Here is a 15,848-nt window from a genome sequence, read left to right as displayed (position 1 = left end):
TTTATGGCAAACGGCTCATCAGCACATTAACATGTGCCACCAAGATAAGCACTTTAGCCAAGCAGGCCAGAAACTAGAAGACAAATATCTGGTTGGCAGCAAGGGAAATGTGCCCTCTACGAACATCTGTAAGATGAATCTTAAAACCAAAAGCTACAAATATCTGTCTTCACTATCATTCTTATATAGCAGTATATTAGTAGTTACAAACCAAATTCAGAACCATAGGTTCTGAAATCAGGTAGATTCAAGATCTGGACTCTGCTAAACACCAGCTGTGTCACTTTGGGGAAGTTATTTAGCCTCTCTGTTCTGGGTAAAATTAGGATAATAACGATGACTACTTAGAGTTACTGATGGAGTAGTATCCGTAAAGCACTTAACAGACTGCCTAGGATATAGTAAGTGATCAATAATTGTTAAATAATATTATCATATTGTTATCAGTTCATATTCCAAGGTAGATATGTAACTAATCTCTGTGAAGTAAAATATTACTATAGAAGTTTTCATTATTTCTGTACTCAGAAATACACTGTATTTTTCAACAGAACTAAATGTTAAATGAATACTATAACTATGCACCTCAAAAAATGTTGGAAATATATGAAAACCCAACATTTTGTGATCTGCTCAAAATTCATCTTACTTCCTATTCTAGGTGGAGACAATCAGCTCCATTCCTTGGAGTAATGCTAAGAATTAGCTAAAATCCAACTTTCCCAGATCTGCCAATCGTAGAAAAAGATGATTAAGGGCTCCCATTTAAAAGGTTTCCTTCTGGCTGATGGATGCTTGAAGAGAGGCATAAAATCAAGAATCCTGTGGATATTGTTCACTTAGATATATTAGCAATTTAAAAAATATTTGCACTTTCTCAACATACAGTGGACCAAAATTTCTCTCAAGTTATAAAGAAACAAATGAAAATATCAACTCCTCAGACTTTTGACTCCTTCCAGCTACTACTCTCTGTCAGTGCCTGTTTGGTCAAAAATTGTCTACACTTACTGATTCCACTTCTTCATCTGTCACTTACTCTTCAACTCATTGCTATTTTATCTCCTCTCCCATCTTTCCCTTGAAATTCTTTGAAGATTATTCCAATAGGAATTTTTTAGAAGATGTCTTACTTACTGTCTCAGCAGCATCTAATATGTTGATCACTTCTTCCTTAAATTTTTTCAGTAAATTTCACAGTCTAGTAATGTTCCTCTTACCTTTTTCAGTCGCCAGTGTGAGATGCTCTTCCTCTAACTAATCCTAAAATGTTATCTTTCCATAGGGTTCAACTCTCAGACATTTCCATTTTCTCAATCTTCAGGTGAATAAACCTGTCCAGTGGCTTGTATTATCATCTTTATATTAACATCATAAATCAGTGTCTACTTCTCAAATTTTTCTCAAAACTGTAGACCCATGTATATAGCAGAACGTCATTCAAATGTACTAGAGGCATACCAAACTTTTAATTTATTCATTCATTCTTCCACTCATTTATTCATTCAATTTTTCAACAAATATTTATTGAGTGCCTATTTATATGTCAGGCACTGTTCTTGGCTCTGGTGATACAAGAGTTGAGGGAAAGTCCTAAATTCCTACCCTATGGAACTTACATTCTTGCTCATGTCCACAGTCCAACTTATGTATAAATTCATTTGTATTCAATGAACCCAATATATTTATCCAAATAAATACATCCCTCCTGCTGTATTCTAGATCTTAAGGACTAGCACGCTATCCAGCTATCCAGCTAGCTTTCCAAGCCACAAAACTCCAGCTATTCTTGCCTCCTTCTGCGTTGTTCTTTTCCACTCAACTTCCTCAGTACTTTTCCAATCTACCTCTTTTTCTCCACAGCCACTGTAAAGGCAAGCAACATTTCTCATTTGGCTACTGCACAGGCTATTAACATTCTCAGACCTAACATCCTTATGAACCTTTCCTCTCTACTCTCCACTAAAATAATATTCATGCATTGTAAATCTCATATTACTTCCTTGCTTACATTCTTTCAGTTGGCACTCTATTGTCTTCAGGAAGAAATAAACCCACCTATATGGCATAACATTCTACATGATCTGGGTCCTGCCTCCCAATCCAGGCTCATCTCTCTTTTATTCCCAAACCCTCCTCTTAACCATTCCAGGTACCATAGTGTAGCATGTGCTGTCAGTGCCTGGTCCCTATTCATTTGGTTTACCCAGGATGTTACTCCAGACAGGCTGATTGCCTACTGTCTTTGTCTGCCTAAGGGGTGCTCTGGCTACAGCAGCTTGACTGGAGTGGGGAAGAGGAAAGTGCAAGAAAGTTGATACCCCCTGAGTAAACCTAATCAACACGAGTTAAGAGTTGGTAAATAAGTACTCTTACTTCTTTGCCACCCAGTGGGGCAGTTCTGAGGTGTGTTCCACACATACCCTGGGAGAGTCTCTACAATGATGAGCACACAGTGGTAAATCTCCTCATTAATCCTACTTTATTGGATTTTCTTTCTTTCCACCTCACTTCCTTCACAGCACTTGGGATCATCTCAAAAATAAATTGCTTGCACACACATCCTTGCAACAGAGTCTGCTTTTGGGGTAACCCAGTGAAAACACCTGGATTCTGCCAGGACGTCTTCATTTAGTTCTACAAGTATGAGCTGTATTGTCTTGCTTCTGGGTCTCTGCACACTCTCCTCTCACTGCCTTCTTTCCTCCAACTTCTTTGCCTCTCTCTTATGTTTTCTAAGATAGTAGTCAGCCATTGCTTCCTCTGAGTAGTTTAACCTGACACCCCCACAACCCTCATCAGAATCCTCCACCACAGAAACTCTAATCGGGACTGTTATGTCTTCAAACAGCATCCTTTGCTTTTTCCTAGCCTAGCATGTAGCATGCTGTGTGCATGCCCCTCCCAACTGTGAATGTCTTTAGGGTTGCAACAGTATCTCATGGTTTTCCTTTCCCCACTGACTAGCACCAAACCAAGCATGAAGAAGTATTCAAAAAAATAAGTCAAATGAATAAATAATAAATAAAGGAGGAGAAAACTGCATTGAAATAAATCATCAACAAAATCATTCCCTCCTGGACAATCAAAACAGCAAAAATGAGTTTCACACAATGTGTCTCAGGAGATAAGTAGCTGGCAAAGCTGTAGAGCCCAAAGCAGTGCATTTAAATCCACTTGAAAACCAGATAACAGTCATTTATTCTATCCAGATGATGCTTCCTGGGCCACTGCACTAGTTAATGGACTGTTTAATGAGTCAACCCTGAAATATTAATTGATAACCAGAATTAAATGCTTTTCCTCTCCCATTTCATACATCTGTCTGTTTAAAAGTATGACTGAATGATTGCTACAGAGCAGAAGAGAGTCACCTCCTGGATCAACCTCCACCTTCCTCTTGTCCTCTGCTGCTACACAGGAAAGGCATGAGGCTATGGACACCATCCTGCCTCTCTAGGAGCAAAGTGGTGAGAAACATGAGCCCCTCCTTCTTCATACTGCTTGGAACACGTAGCCAGTGGCTGAAATAGCTTGTTTAACAAGAACTGGATTTTGCTTCTCAATCACAGTTCTAAAGCTATCAGTTATTGAAAAGCTGATTTTCAAAGCACACACTGGAACAGCTTTTCTGTACAGCTGCAATGCTATTTAAATCTTTCATGAATATATCCACAAACCCAAGAAAATTCTAAGCTGAAATATTGTTCTTAGAGAGGACAAAGTAAAATAAGACCCTACGGGGGAAAATCCAGGAAGCAAAATCTGGTCATTAATTTTAATATTGAAAATACAAAATCAGGCATATAGCTTCTTCCCCTCTCAGCAAGAAGAACACCTGTAACCATTATTTGGAAGGTCAGCCTAGAAGGCTCTTTCGTGAGACTCTTTGGAGGACAATAGCCATCTGCCTTACAGTCATTCTTTCATAGACCCCAGAAATGTGGATAAAGGCCCCACCTTCTGCTGTGATGAGGTTAGAAGTGGACATAGAATAAGCTAAAAGCAACGCTTTGGGGACACTAAACAGATCAATGGGAGGCAAGATCATCTTGGAAACAACTGACTGTTGAGCCCAAGTTTATGCTCCTGAGTAAACCTCAAGTCCTTGCCTCCAGCATTATTGTGGAAGAATTCCCAGCAGCCCACTGGTGATCCTGACAACACTGATGTCACGCTTTAATCTCACATAACCAGCCATATCATTTTCCTGCTGTGATCAGCAGTCCCGTTCTCCTGTTCAGGCTGCCTTTGTAGCATTTTATAATATTGATACTTCTTTGAATCTCATCAAAGTGGAAACTTTTAGACTCTAGCCAGCTACATTGCAACCTGAGTTTCCTTCATTTGAGACATTCAATTTCACCAAATTACCTACCAAATGAAATTATATTGAGCATGAGTCACTATTATAAATATTTTGGAGCTATTCACTTGGAGGCTGTTGATGAAAACAAGCTGACTATACCTAAGCAAGGTCACTGAAATCACTGACCAAAGAGAGGCCATGATGAGAACTGCTTGGTGCCCGATCAAGTATTGTGTAGCCCTGTGGCTCATTTCCACTCCCAATATAATCGCTCCCAATATAATAGGCTCTCCCACCTGGGTCTAAATGAATGCTTACTAAATTGTTGATTCACTTCAAAGAAAGAAATGCCACAATATCCCATGGATATGACAGGATGATGGTAAGACTTAAGGCAAAGAGTCTACAAAGCCTCAACACCTAGCACAATGCTTAGCACAAGTTAGATACTCAATAAATATTTGTTGAATGAACAGATAAATGAACATGTATAAGCTGATATCCTGATGTTTATGAAAGACTTACTAAACACCAGTGCATTGAAACTTCCACACAAATGTCTTGAGTAATCATTTGTCCACAAAGCATGAATGAAAAGCTCAGCAGGGCCAAAGAAAATTTGGATCTAATCCATATTCTAAAGCATTGTGGAATTAATAAATGAAAATTTAATGCCATTTTGAGTTCTACTTATGCTGTGGAAGCCTGCTGGTCTGTTGGTTTTAAAATACTTTGCCAGTATACTAAAATCAGAACTCTTTTTCTCATGTTGTTCTTTCCTTTGTTTCCATAGGAAACTGTGACTTCCAGGCATCCAACATGACACAACGTAGATTGCCAAATTGCATGCCACCCTGCAGTTGCCAAGGAGATAATGTATGTCATTCCCACAAATAACATGTTGCTCATGCCTTCATTTCCTTTATCTAGCTTTTTAAGATATTCTTCCCCTGAACCGAATTCAGATAATGTTCACTGTGAACTGATGGAAACATTCCTTTTTTAAAAAATGTGTTTACCCCATTCCCCCAAGGCACTTGATCGCATCACACACACCGTCTGTGGAAAGTCTGAGCATATTTTATGCCGATTTTGGAATGTGTGATTCAGCAGTTTTCAGTGAAAATAAAATGCATCCTGAATTCTGTCTGCTTACATTCTAAGTAAAGGTCCAATTAAATCCACACCTGGCACTAGCATCTTCCAGTGTAAAATGGCCTACGATAAAAGCAGCTGCACTCAGTTGAATTTACATGGGAGGAAAGGAGTAAGTAAGCAAAGGAGGGAAAGATGAAAGATGGATGAACAGATGGAATGAAGGAAGGAAGGGAAGAAGAGGGGGAGGAAAGTAGGGAAACACATTTATGGAGCACCTATCGTATTCCAGATTAAATATCTGCAAAATGAACAAACAGAATTAGAGAGATTAAGATCTTGGCTGACATTATCCCACTAGCAAAAGGTAGAGTCAGTATTTGAACTCAAGTATGTTTGACTAAGCATGTGTTTTCCAGTTATCTAGTGCTGCATAACAGATCATCCCAAATGATCATGGTTTTAAGCAACAGCAATCATTTTAACATTATCTTCCATGAGTTCGGAGATTGACTGAACTCAGCTAAGCAGCTCTCACTTAGCATCTCTCATGTGGTTTCAGTCAGAGTGGCTGGCACTGGAGTCACGCTGAAGGTGTCCTCTCTCACATGTGTGGCAGTTGATACTTCTGCCCTCAGCCAGAATACCCTACCTATGGTCTCTCCGTGTGGCCTAGGATTCCTTACAGCATGCTGGCTGGGTCCAAGTAAGGGGTCTCAAGAGAGTCAGCCTCAAAGTCATATAGCATCACTTCTACTGTGGTCACAAGCCCACCCAGATTCAGGGTGAGGAAGCACCGACTCCACTTCACATTGTACGAAATGCAGGTGGGATGGCCAGTGGGGGAGGGGTCTTATTGCAGCCATCTTGAAAAATGTTTTCTGTCACAATATATTTTTTGTAACATCCAATAATATCTCAAACAGCCCGAGATCCAGCTTCACAGGCTCTCTATCTTTGGTAGAGTAATTGGGGAGGGAATAGTTAAAATGATCAGTCTAAAAAGAGGAATGCAGCAGTTTTTAATGGAAGCGTGATGAATTGTCAAAAAACTGAACACCGAAATTAAACTTTGGAATGAGTTTCTGATTAAATTTTTTGTGCGCTTCACAGAATCTCTTTTTACTCATGCATTGTCAATTTTCAAAGCATCCAGATATCATAATAACTAACTTTGCACTAAAACTATATTTTTAGCATATTCATATATAAGTTAGCACTAAATAATTTTACCAAAAAGTGCTTTTACCTAATTTAGCTTTTTGGCTCTTTTGCTAATGGGATAAATGGGAGTTTCCCACACGAATCACAGGTATACCTGCTCGGTATGGAGCATGCATATGTGGAAATAGTAGCACCAAATGAATGGCTGTTACAAGAGGAAACATGGCCCACTTGGAGTTATGTTCTTGTCATCATACTCTATCACTTACCATCAATATATTAGGAGGCTTTTGGCTGGTGTCTATTTTCTCAGCACTCTAAAATTGTTCTAACTGAATCTAGCTAGGCATAGACCGTGAACCCATCCAGCTGATCTGCAACAGCCATAAGAGCTCCACTGAACATCCAATTTGTACTTTAACCACTAAAATAATCACATTTGTTTATCCTCTGGAAATCTATAGATCTATCATCATAAATAAAGAGAATCTCAGCCAGAAAATAGGATATTAATGACATGAAGAAAGAACACCATGGAGTAAACACAATAATCAGATTGTGGAGAGCATTCTAACTGAGAAAGAACATTATGATGAGCTGGTGAAAAAGCAACAGCAAATCCCATCTCATTGCTTGCCTTGCTGAGACTATATGATTGTGCTCGCTCTACTGTGTTGGCAGATTGGTCTGGAATAAACATATATAACGTTCACATTCACTGTAGCTATTTCTGAGATGAACAGCTCTATAATGAATCAGGCTATACTACACAGTGCTAAATCAGGTCCACCAAGCAGAGAACCCAAATCCCAACAATAGCAGTGTTCTATCCAGAAATTAACAATTAGATTTGTACCTCTTCTTTCCCAATCCAAGCCTGGCATCTATTCTCCTTCAGGCCAACGCATATGATGAAAGTTTAGGATATCCTCAATTAGGGCTTCATAACCACACACAAAAAACTCTAAAGTTTGAAGCACTTAGGTAACACACGAGGCAGATCCCAGCAAGTGATATGGAAGAAAGGACACCTTACTCAGTATTTCTTTTCTCACTTTCATACTGCTGATATCACCCTATATGTTTCAGCTCCAAGTTTTACGTCTTCTTGTATCTTGTTTTTTTCTTTTTCCCCACAAAGAGGAAGACAGTGTAATGACAAAATCCCTGAGAGTAAAGCAACACTATCTATCTGTCTTACATTGTAGAACAGTTGGCCTGTACCTTGTACAAACCTTGCAGTGCGGAACCTTTTTACTGCTCTGTTTTCTTTAATTTTGTCTGTCTTAGAACTTAGAAACTGCATAATTCTATGATTTCTGATACTGTGAGTAGCTAGTTGCACCTAATGGCTACCAAATGACTGCATAGTAATCAGGAAGTTAAGCACAGCCAATAATTAACTTAAATTGTCTCATGAGATTCTAAAATCCCCTATTCATTGTAATTTTAATGTTTAACCCATTATAGCATGCCTATCAGAGTCATATATATCTGCATTGCTTTTTGAAATATTTAACTTCAATACTCAGGTAAATTTTCACTGCCAGAAAACTGCTTACACCTTTGCTCCATTATTAGGAGGACTTCTCTTTAGTCTGTCGGCCAAGCCAGGACATTTTAGTCCAGAACAAAGGCCATAAGGACAACAGGCATAAACTTGGGCACTTGCAGACTAAGAAGGACGAGGTCAACCTATTCATTGTACATCAATTGAAACAAATAATAAAAATTTCCAATTTGCTAGGAATTTGAACATCACATAGAAAAAGATATGCATGTTTCATTCAAAAAACCATGTTTAAATCTTTCCATATTCTATCTCAATGATGCTTCAATATACTTCTTTAAAGTATTTTTAATAACAAATTTGATGAAATCAATTTGGCTATGGTACAAAGGATATAACCCATTGTAAATGTGCACAAATGAATGATTTCCAGAATTTTGAAAGATGAGTATACTTCATAAAGAAATACTGTGGGAAAATAAGTATAAGAGAAAAATGACTTAAAAATGGAGAGCTAGTAATGGAGAGATTCATTTCTTTTAATTAACAAAAAACAAACAGGATTCACCACATAAAATCTCACTCTATTTTTATGAATTACTGAGGGATACTAATACAACTTTCTGTCAACAGATCAAGTCCCCATTGACCATAATCTATTTCAGTCCCAAAGTGTATTTTTGTTCTGAGGATAATAGGTAACCTCCTTGCTGCCATTTTTAGATCAGCCCATTGGCAAACATTAAGCAGAAAGCGTGTTAACATTTTTGAAGCTCAGCGATGGCTTTAGCAAAGTGGGTTTCTTGCTTGCAGAAGCAGTAATAGTGAGCTGGGCACAGGGGAGAATGCCTGAGGAAGCTCTACATCTGTATAAGCCTCAATGCTTCAGGTCAAAATAAAATAAACAACGGGGCTGGCCTGGTGGCACAGTGGTTATATACATGTATTCTGCTTTGGTTGCCCAGGGTTTGCTGGTTTGGATCCCAGGTGCGGACCTACACACTGCTCAGCAAGCTGTGCTGTGGTGGCATCCCACAGACAAAATAGAGGAAGATGGGAATGGATGTTAGCTCCGGGACAATCTTCTTCAAACAAAAAGAGGAAGATTGGAAACAGATGTTAGCTCAGGGCCAATTTTCCTCACCAAAATAAATAAATTGATTAATTAAATAAATAAACTAACAACACAATCCTACTGAGAGCATTAAGACGCCCACAGGGGATGTGCTCCCATCCTGTGCAGGCACACGGAATACAGCTTCAAGGTTTTGACATTCTCAGCTTCAACCAAAATCTCTGACTTGAAAACAAATAAACAAACTAATGAATAAATTAAAAACTACTAATCACTATAATCACTAGGACAATTTCTTACTAATTACCTGTTTGGCTGTCAAAAAGAGGCAGCTGATAAAGGAAATTACAAGTCAGAGCTAGGTCTCATCTTCACTTCAAAAGACCATTTTTTACCTTTTTTAGATCATTTTTAACAAGCAAAAATGGTATTTTCATATGGTTCAATCTAATAAAACCTGTTTCTTTTCAAAACAAATCACAGGTTCATTTCTGCATAGAAGGGCTGGCCAGCGAAGGTCAAGTGCCCAGCCCACACTGTCCACTCATCACTGCTGTCCACATTTTTCAGGGAAGTTATCTACTCTAGGAATTTAACTATCAAGCTACCTTATGCTTGTCCAGCTCTTGCTTACTTTCTGGGGAAGCACCTTTCAAGCTCCACAGAGGCCTCCTTTTCTCACCTTTCAAACAGGATGCCCTTATCAGAGCTTCTGTATTCAAATCAGCTCTCAGAAAGGCATCAATTAGATCCCTTTTCACACAAAACCAGGGACCATTTCCTTGTGTTCTGGGTATATCCCGAACAGTAGAATTGAGCAGGACGTTCACCTCCCATCTTGTAGCCCCTCTACACTTGGAGACAGAGATAACCCAAGCCACAAAACCAAGAGTCAAAGGCAAGCCAATGAAAGGGCGTGGAGGGGGGTTGCTTCATATGGGAGAGTTCCAAAAAACTAAGTGGTTTGGGGTCAAGAAAGGAGTGATACAGATTTCCTTCAGTAATCCCAAAGCTCTCAAAAATTAAAAAAGCAATCCAAGAATAAGTTTATGGGAGTTTTCTCTGTTATTGTTGTCATTTAGGACTTCTCTTTCCCGTTATTATTATTAATAATATTTTGCAGGTATTATATTGCATTCATTCATTTTTTCATTCATTGATTCAGTCAGCAAATCGGATGGGCATTTACTAGGTACCAGGCTCTGTGCTAAGCATTGGTCTTAAAGTTTGTATTCTTCAAAATGTTTGTTTTCAATCTGTCCAATAGACTAATCCCAGATGTTCACAAGTGCTCATGGTTGGTTAGCTAGAGACAATAGTATACTCACTTTGTATATAAAGAGTTGACTTTCTGCTTTTTGGATACAGAGTCCTCCCCACCTTCTGCCAAGTTCTCTGAAAATGCCATCCCTCAAGTGCCAAAGATCTTGCCAAAGAGAGAGTATAGATATGCTAAATGGTGGTGCTCCTCTACCTCCACACCTCCTCCCTTTATCTAATATTTTCACGGTACAAATTTTTACTTTCAAGGGACCCCTTGATATCCACATTAAACTGACCGGCCTTAGAAAAACCTTCCAGGGTGGCAAAAATAGAAAGTGTTCACAGAGAAACTAAACCCACTGTCATCCTCCACCCCAATTCTCTTCTCTGAATCTTCTAATGACAGCCTTTCCTCTGACTATGGAGTCCACAACTATTTTCAAATAGCCAAATAAAACACAAGTAAAATGAGACAAAAACTTTGTTTTAGCCAATCTTCCCTCTAAAGAGAGAGATAGTTTGAGAGAGAAGAAAAATTCAGTGGACCACATTGTTGGTGAGTCATGACACTGGAGAGAATAGAGAAATCCCCATGCTAGTCATCTATATGAAAATATTACAGTTATAAAAATTGAAGTCAAAGTTCAAGAGAGAAAAACTGAGAGAGAAAGAGTAGAATCCTACAGAATAACTAAGTAAGAGGAATGTGAAAATTCAGGATCACTAACAAGGGCAGCAGAAAAGACTTTGAGAAAGAATACGAGGTATTATTCAAGCAAAGAAACTAGGAAGGGTAAGAATCATGAGGGATCTGAAATACTAGAAAATATTTAGAAAAATACATCATGCCACACAACCTGATTGTAAGGATCCTCTCCTTAAATTGACCAAAATACATAATTATCTTCTACCGAAGATTTTTTATGCATAATTTCTCTAATCTATTTAAGTGAAATGAAATAAGTAATATCTGAACTGAGGATTCTTGAAACTTCTAAATCATCTGAGGTAAGTGAAAAGCTAGAGATTTAGCGATGTATATTATGTTGTGGGAAATTAGTCCCTCAAAATAGCAAAAGGGAAATTGGCAGCTTAGCCAAATAAACCAGAAGGAATGAATAATCTTACTCAGTAGTTTAGGGAAGAGAACTTACTGGAAAATGTAGCTAAACATTGAGGGAATTTGTTTCAAGCAGCTGTATATTTTTGAAGCCGAATTTTTTTTAAACTCTAACAAGAAGTGCTGGCCCACTCACATTGCTAACATAGATGAAAAAATCACCAAATTAATAAAAATTTGAAACATCATTTTAAAAACCTTTTAATAAAATTTCACCTGTGAAAATATGTATGTGGTTCCTTCATATATTGCTATCCCTGGCAACTGAGCCTGTATCTCAGTCGTATGAGGAAGGAAATCAATCACTAAGTATTTCTTGAGCACTTGCTAGGTTCTGAGCAAATTTGTGCCAGATGTGCTGGAAAGTAATAGAGTAAATGGAGAAGTAATAAAAATTCCAATACAATACAGTAATAGCTGATTAATTATACAATTCTAAAATGATCCTTAAGCTAGTCTGTAAGTATCACAAACCAAACTAATGATACTTACAGTAATGAACTGGTTCACTTCTTTGCTGCTGACCGTCAGTAAAATACACCTCAACACCAGGCTGAGTTCTCCCGCCAGCCCCTCCCGAAGTTCAGCACGTTGCTTTACAACAGTCCTTGGTCCCTACAGAACATCTGTTCCCCTTGATTATTTACATCACTGTACCTTGTCACTTACCATAGTCTAATTTCATTTAGGGCCAAAACCACCTCTTGAACTTTTTAAAAATTTTCCCCATAACCTTTAAAACTGAATTCTTCTGAATGTATGTTGTAAGTAAATATTGTTAATTGAATATATTAATGCCTGTAAGATAAGTTATTTCAAACCAAAAGTAATAGTAATACTTTTGAATGCTTAAAATATCAAAAAATTGGGAAAACTATGGGTTAGTCTACAGTTTGTCGAAATGACTGTGCTAAACCACTTGGCGATTTTTAGCCTTGAAAAAAACCCACATATATTTTATGCAAAATTGGAGATTTGGAGACTGTGACTAATCTTCTATGACTTTGGCTTCTATGTAAACTAAACTACTAGCTAAGGGATAGGACTGCTTTATAAATGGGGTAGAGTTTCAGAGTATGGCTTACGCTTTCAACAATGTGAACATTAAGACAACCTTCAGAAAAACTGGGAACAGGGTGAGGCGTGAGTATGTGGCGGTAGGCACAGAAGAAGGTCAACACTGGTGGTAGTAGGCTGTAACTGAGGGGCAGCAATCTCTAGCGGTTGTAAACCTTGACTCTGGAGCCTGACTACCTGGGTTTAAATCTAGGCTCAGTTACTTCACAGCTGTATGATTTTGGACAAATCACGTAGGCCTCGGGGTCTCCATTTCCCCACCTGTAAAATAGGATGAAGACAGGCCAGGATTGCTATGACAATTATATGAGTTAATATATGTAAAATGCTTCAAATACTCTCTGGTACATAGTGACAAAGTACCAGTTGATGCTGTAACTGCTGTTGGAACTGTATGGATTTTTGCTGTATAGGTGCACATAAAATAACCTGAATATTTAATTTGTTCTGATTAGGTGAGCCCAAAAAGAACCAACGTCCCTCTAATCAGTTTTTACTAAAGCAAGCGCAGGCTAAAGAGCACAAAGCAAGCTGGCATTAGTGATAGAGAGTGAGTGAGTTTGTAGGAACACACACTTTTAAATTAGAAGGGAATTGGATATAATCTTGTCTAACTGCATCATCTAACAGATAGAGAAATGCAAACCCAAATATTGGATTGTATGATAAAAACTACACTGGAGAACTGAGAGTAAAGATGAAAATCCCTTCGTGCCTAGCTGTTTTCTCAAGGGTGAGAGGCAGCACCATGGAACTGAAAGTGTCCGAAACATTTCACCCAGGCTCATTTTCCTCAACCATAAAATTACGTGGATAACAACACAGCCGCTTATCCCAGGACTCATTGTGGACATTACAGATAACATATGTAAAGCAACTAGCACTATATATATATGGCACATCACAGACACTCAATAAATGATGATGATGATGATGGTGATATGCTACCTCTCCAAATTCTATGTACTAAATAGATAGACTTCATGCCTTCTTCCTTTGCTATGATATTTGTAAACAGAGAATACATGCAAATAAAAGAACAAATTTACTGTTAATCTATATCTGTACCACACACACACCTCACACTACATTACACGAGGTTTGTAAGATGCCCCACTCCCTCCTTGAACCATAGCTAATGTAAGTAGCCTTCTTAATGAGGCATTAAAATTATGACGTTTCCCCTTCTGGAAGAGGACAGAGCCTAAATTTTCAATTATGAAGCTAATGTTGGCATTTTCTTCCCATGTGATGTTATTATCAATAATTACCAAAATATGCACAATATTGTTTCAATAAACTACTAAAATTGATTGTTTCTCCTCCCTTTGTCATTTTGAATGATATCCTTTAACTTGTCACTTTTTGCTTTTCAAGGAAATAATTTGAAGTCTCAGTTTAACTTTCTCTGATACAATTTATCACGATTCCCTCTACCTCTCCTTGACAGCATTTTGCACATTTCTCATTATTTAATTATTTGAAATTAATCATTGAGTGTCTGTCCTTTCCACTACCCTCATATCTATGAAGGGAGTGAGCACAGTATTCCTAGAATACTGATACTTAATAAGTGTCCCATAAATATATCCATAAATATAACAAGTTCCCAGTATATAATCGGATATGTGGATCGGCATTGCATCAGACAGGTGTAAGGCAGCAATGAAGATTTGACACTGAGTTTGCACTATGATAAGCCTGCTTGGATTATTCTAATCAAGACTCAGACCACACTTCCAGATACCAAATATAGTCACTCACAAGATTAATAGCCTGTCTCCTTCACTAGACTAAGTTCCTAGGTTTTGTCTTTGAGTCCTCAATGCCTTGCATGGTGACTGGTGCATATTAGTTGCCTGGTAAACACTTGTTAAATGACTAGAATTGCTCTCACGGGTTAGCAACCTGTAAATTTCTCAGGAACCTGCACAAGACACACAATAAATCTAACAGATGAAAAATATGGCTGAAGATGAAACATAATTCAGATATTCTTGACATTTAAATCATACAGTTTAATAATTGTGCAATTAAACAATTACTCATTGCCTAAAGAGCACTACTAACTAAAGAACATTCTGAACTGAAAAAAGGTATGGGTTCGGGGAGGTATGACTTATATAAGATTTAAAGAATGTCATTAAACTACTGTCACAGACACACCTAAATGTCAAGTGAACTGACAGTACTGCTTCATGTCCTTTTTCAAACTGCCAAGGAAAGGGATTTTAAACTAAGTTAAGAAATGAAAGAAATAAGGACAAGTGGAAAAATAAAAGGTTTTTTTGCATTTTAGCTTCAACTATTTAAAGAACATCATTTCTAAGAGGAATTTGGAGAATGATTGAAACGAAAATCTGAAACTGACCTAGTTTGTACACCCTATTGGAATGGAATGAAGCTTGCATATTACCAAGGCCTGGGGAATCATTGTGTTTAACATTGATGTCATTCACAGCCACTGATATGACTAAAATGACCAAAGGACAACAAACTATACTTTCCTTATAATGCATAGCTGCACTTGTAGATTTTTTGCTTTGCTCTCTTTGTTTTCAAGACCTCATCAGTTCTCTGTTGCTGCCCACTCTCAAAGTCCAACTGCTGACAACTGTGCCTCAGAATGCTAAGAATGAGTTCTCTGCTGCTCTAGATGCTCACAGTGACCTGGCTCTAACTCACTGCTTAACATCTGCCTGATGTTCACATTTGCTCTGGTGAGAAAGAATTTTACATAAAAGACAAATGTTTTTTGAAATTGGTGATAAATAATTGATTTTTAGAGGCGATACATTTCTTATTGTCCTGTTCCTATAGTTGGCTCATCATAATCCACCAATAAACAATTCTAACTATTAAACCCTGTGCTATGTGCTATCTGGGAAAATAGAATGAAGCCATCATCAATTTTATTAAGGAGCTTACCATCTAGCTAGGTAAATATAGCAGTCACATATGAAACAGTTTATGGTAAATACTTCAGGATATTATCAATGATAAATTCTGCAATGTGTACTTTAAATGTTGGTGGTGCTTAAAGAAATAAAGGATAATAATAATCACAGTTATTATTTACTGGGCACTAAGCACTGTACTGTGTACTTCACATGCATGATGTAATTTAATCCTCACTATAAGCCTTTCCAGTAGGTTCTACTATTGCCCTCAATTTGTAGATGTGGATACTTGTGACCATATCTTTGAGATCCTTGAGATCAGTCAGAATGAGCCA

General features: G+C 37.9%; 1 protein-coding gene and 1 long non-coding RNA gene across 3 annotated transcripts in view; one reads left to right on the top strand and one right to left on the bottom strand.

Moving 5' to 3' along the window:
* LOC139082317 (uncharacterized) overlaps positions 1-15,476 on the top strand; it is a 49,157-nt gene extending 33,681 nt beyond the window's left edge. Inside the window, exons 3-4 of the long non-coding RNA XR_011538205.1 lie at positions 5,103-5,185; positions 15,177-15,476. This is a non-coding gene — a long non-coding RNA (uncharacterized lncRNA). The remainder of the gene's footprint in view (positions 1-5,102; positions 5,186-15,176) is intronic.
* The window catches only part of GABRA4 (gamma-aminobutyric acid type A receptor subunit alpha4), a 65,036-nt gene that overhangs the window by 16,096 nt on the left and 33,092 nt on the right, over positions 1-15,848 (bottom strand). The window lies entirely within an intron of this gene.

Source organism: Equus przewalskii, chromosome 3 (assembly GCF_037783145.1).
Source record: "Equus przewalskii isolate Varuska chromosome 3, EquPr2, whole genome shotgun sequence".
NCBI lineage: Eukaryota > Metazoa > Chordata > Mammalia > Perissodactyla > Equidae > Equus > Equus przewalskii.
This window is presented reverse-complemented; position numbering and strand designations above follow the sequence as displayed.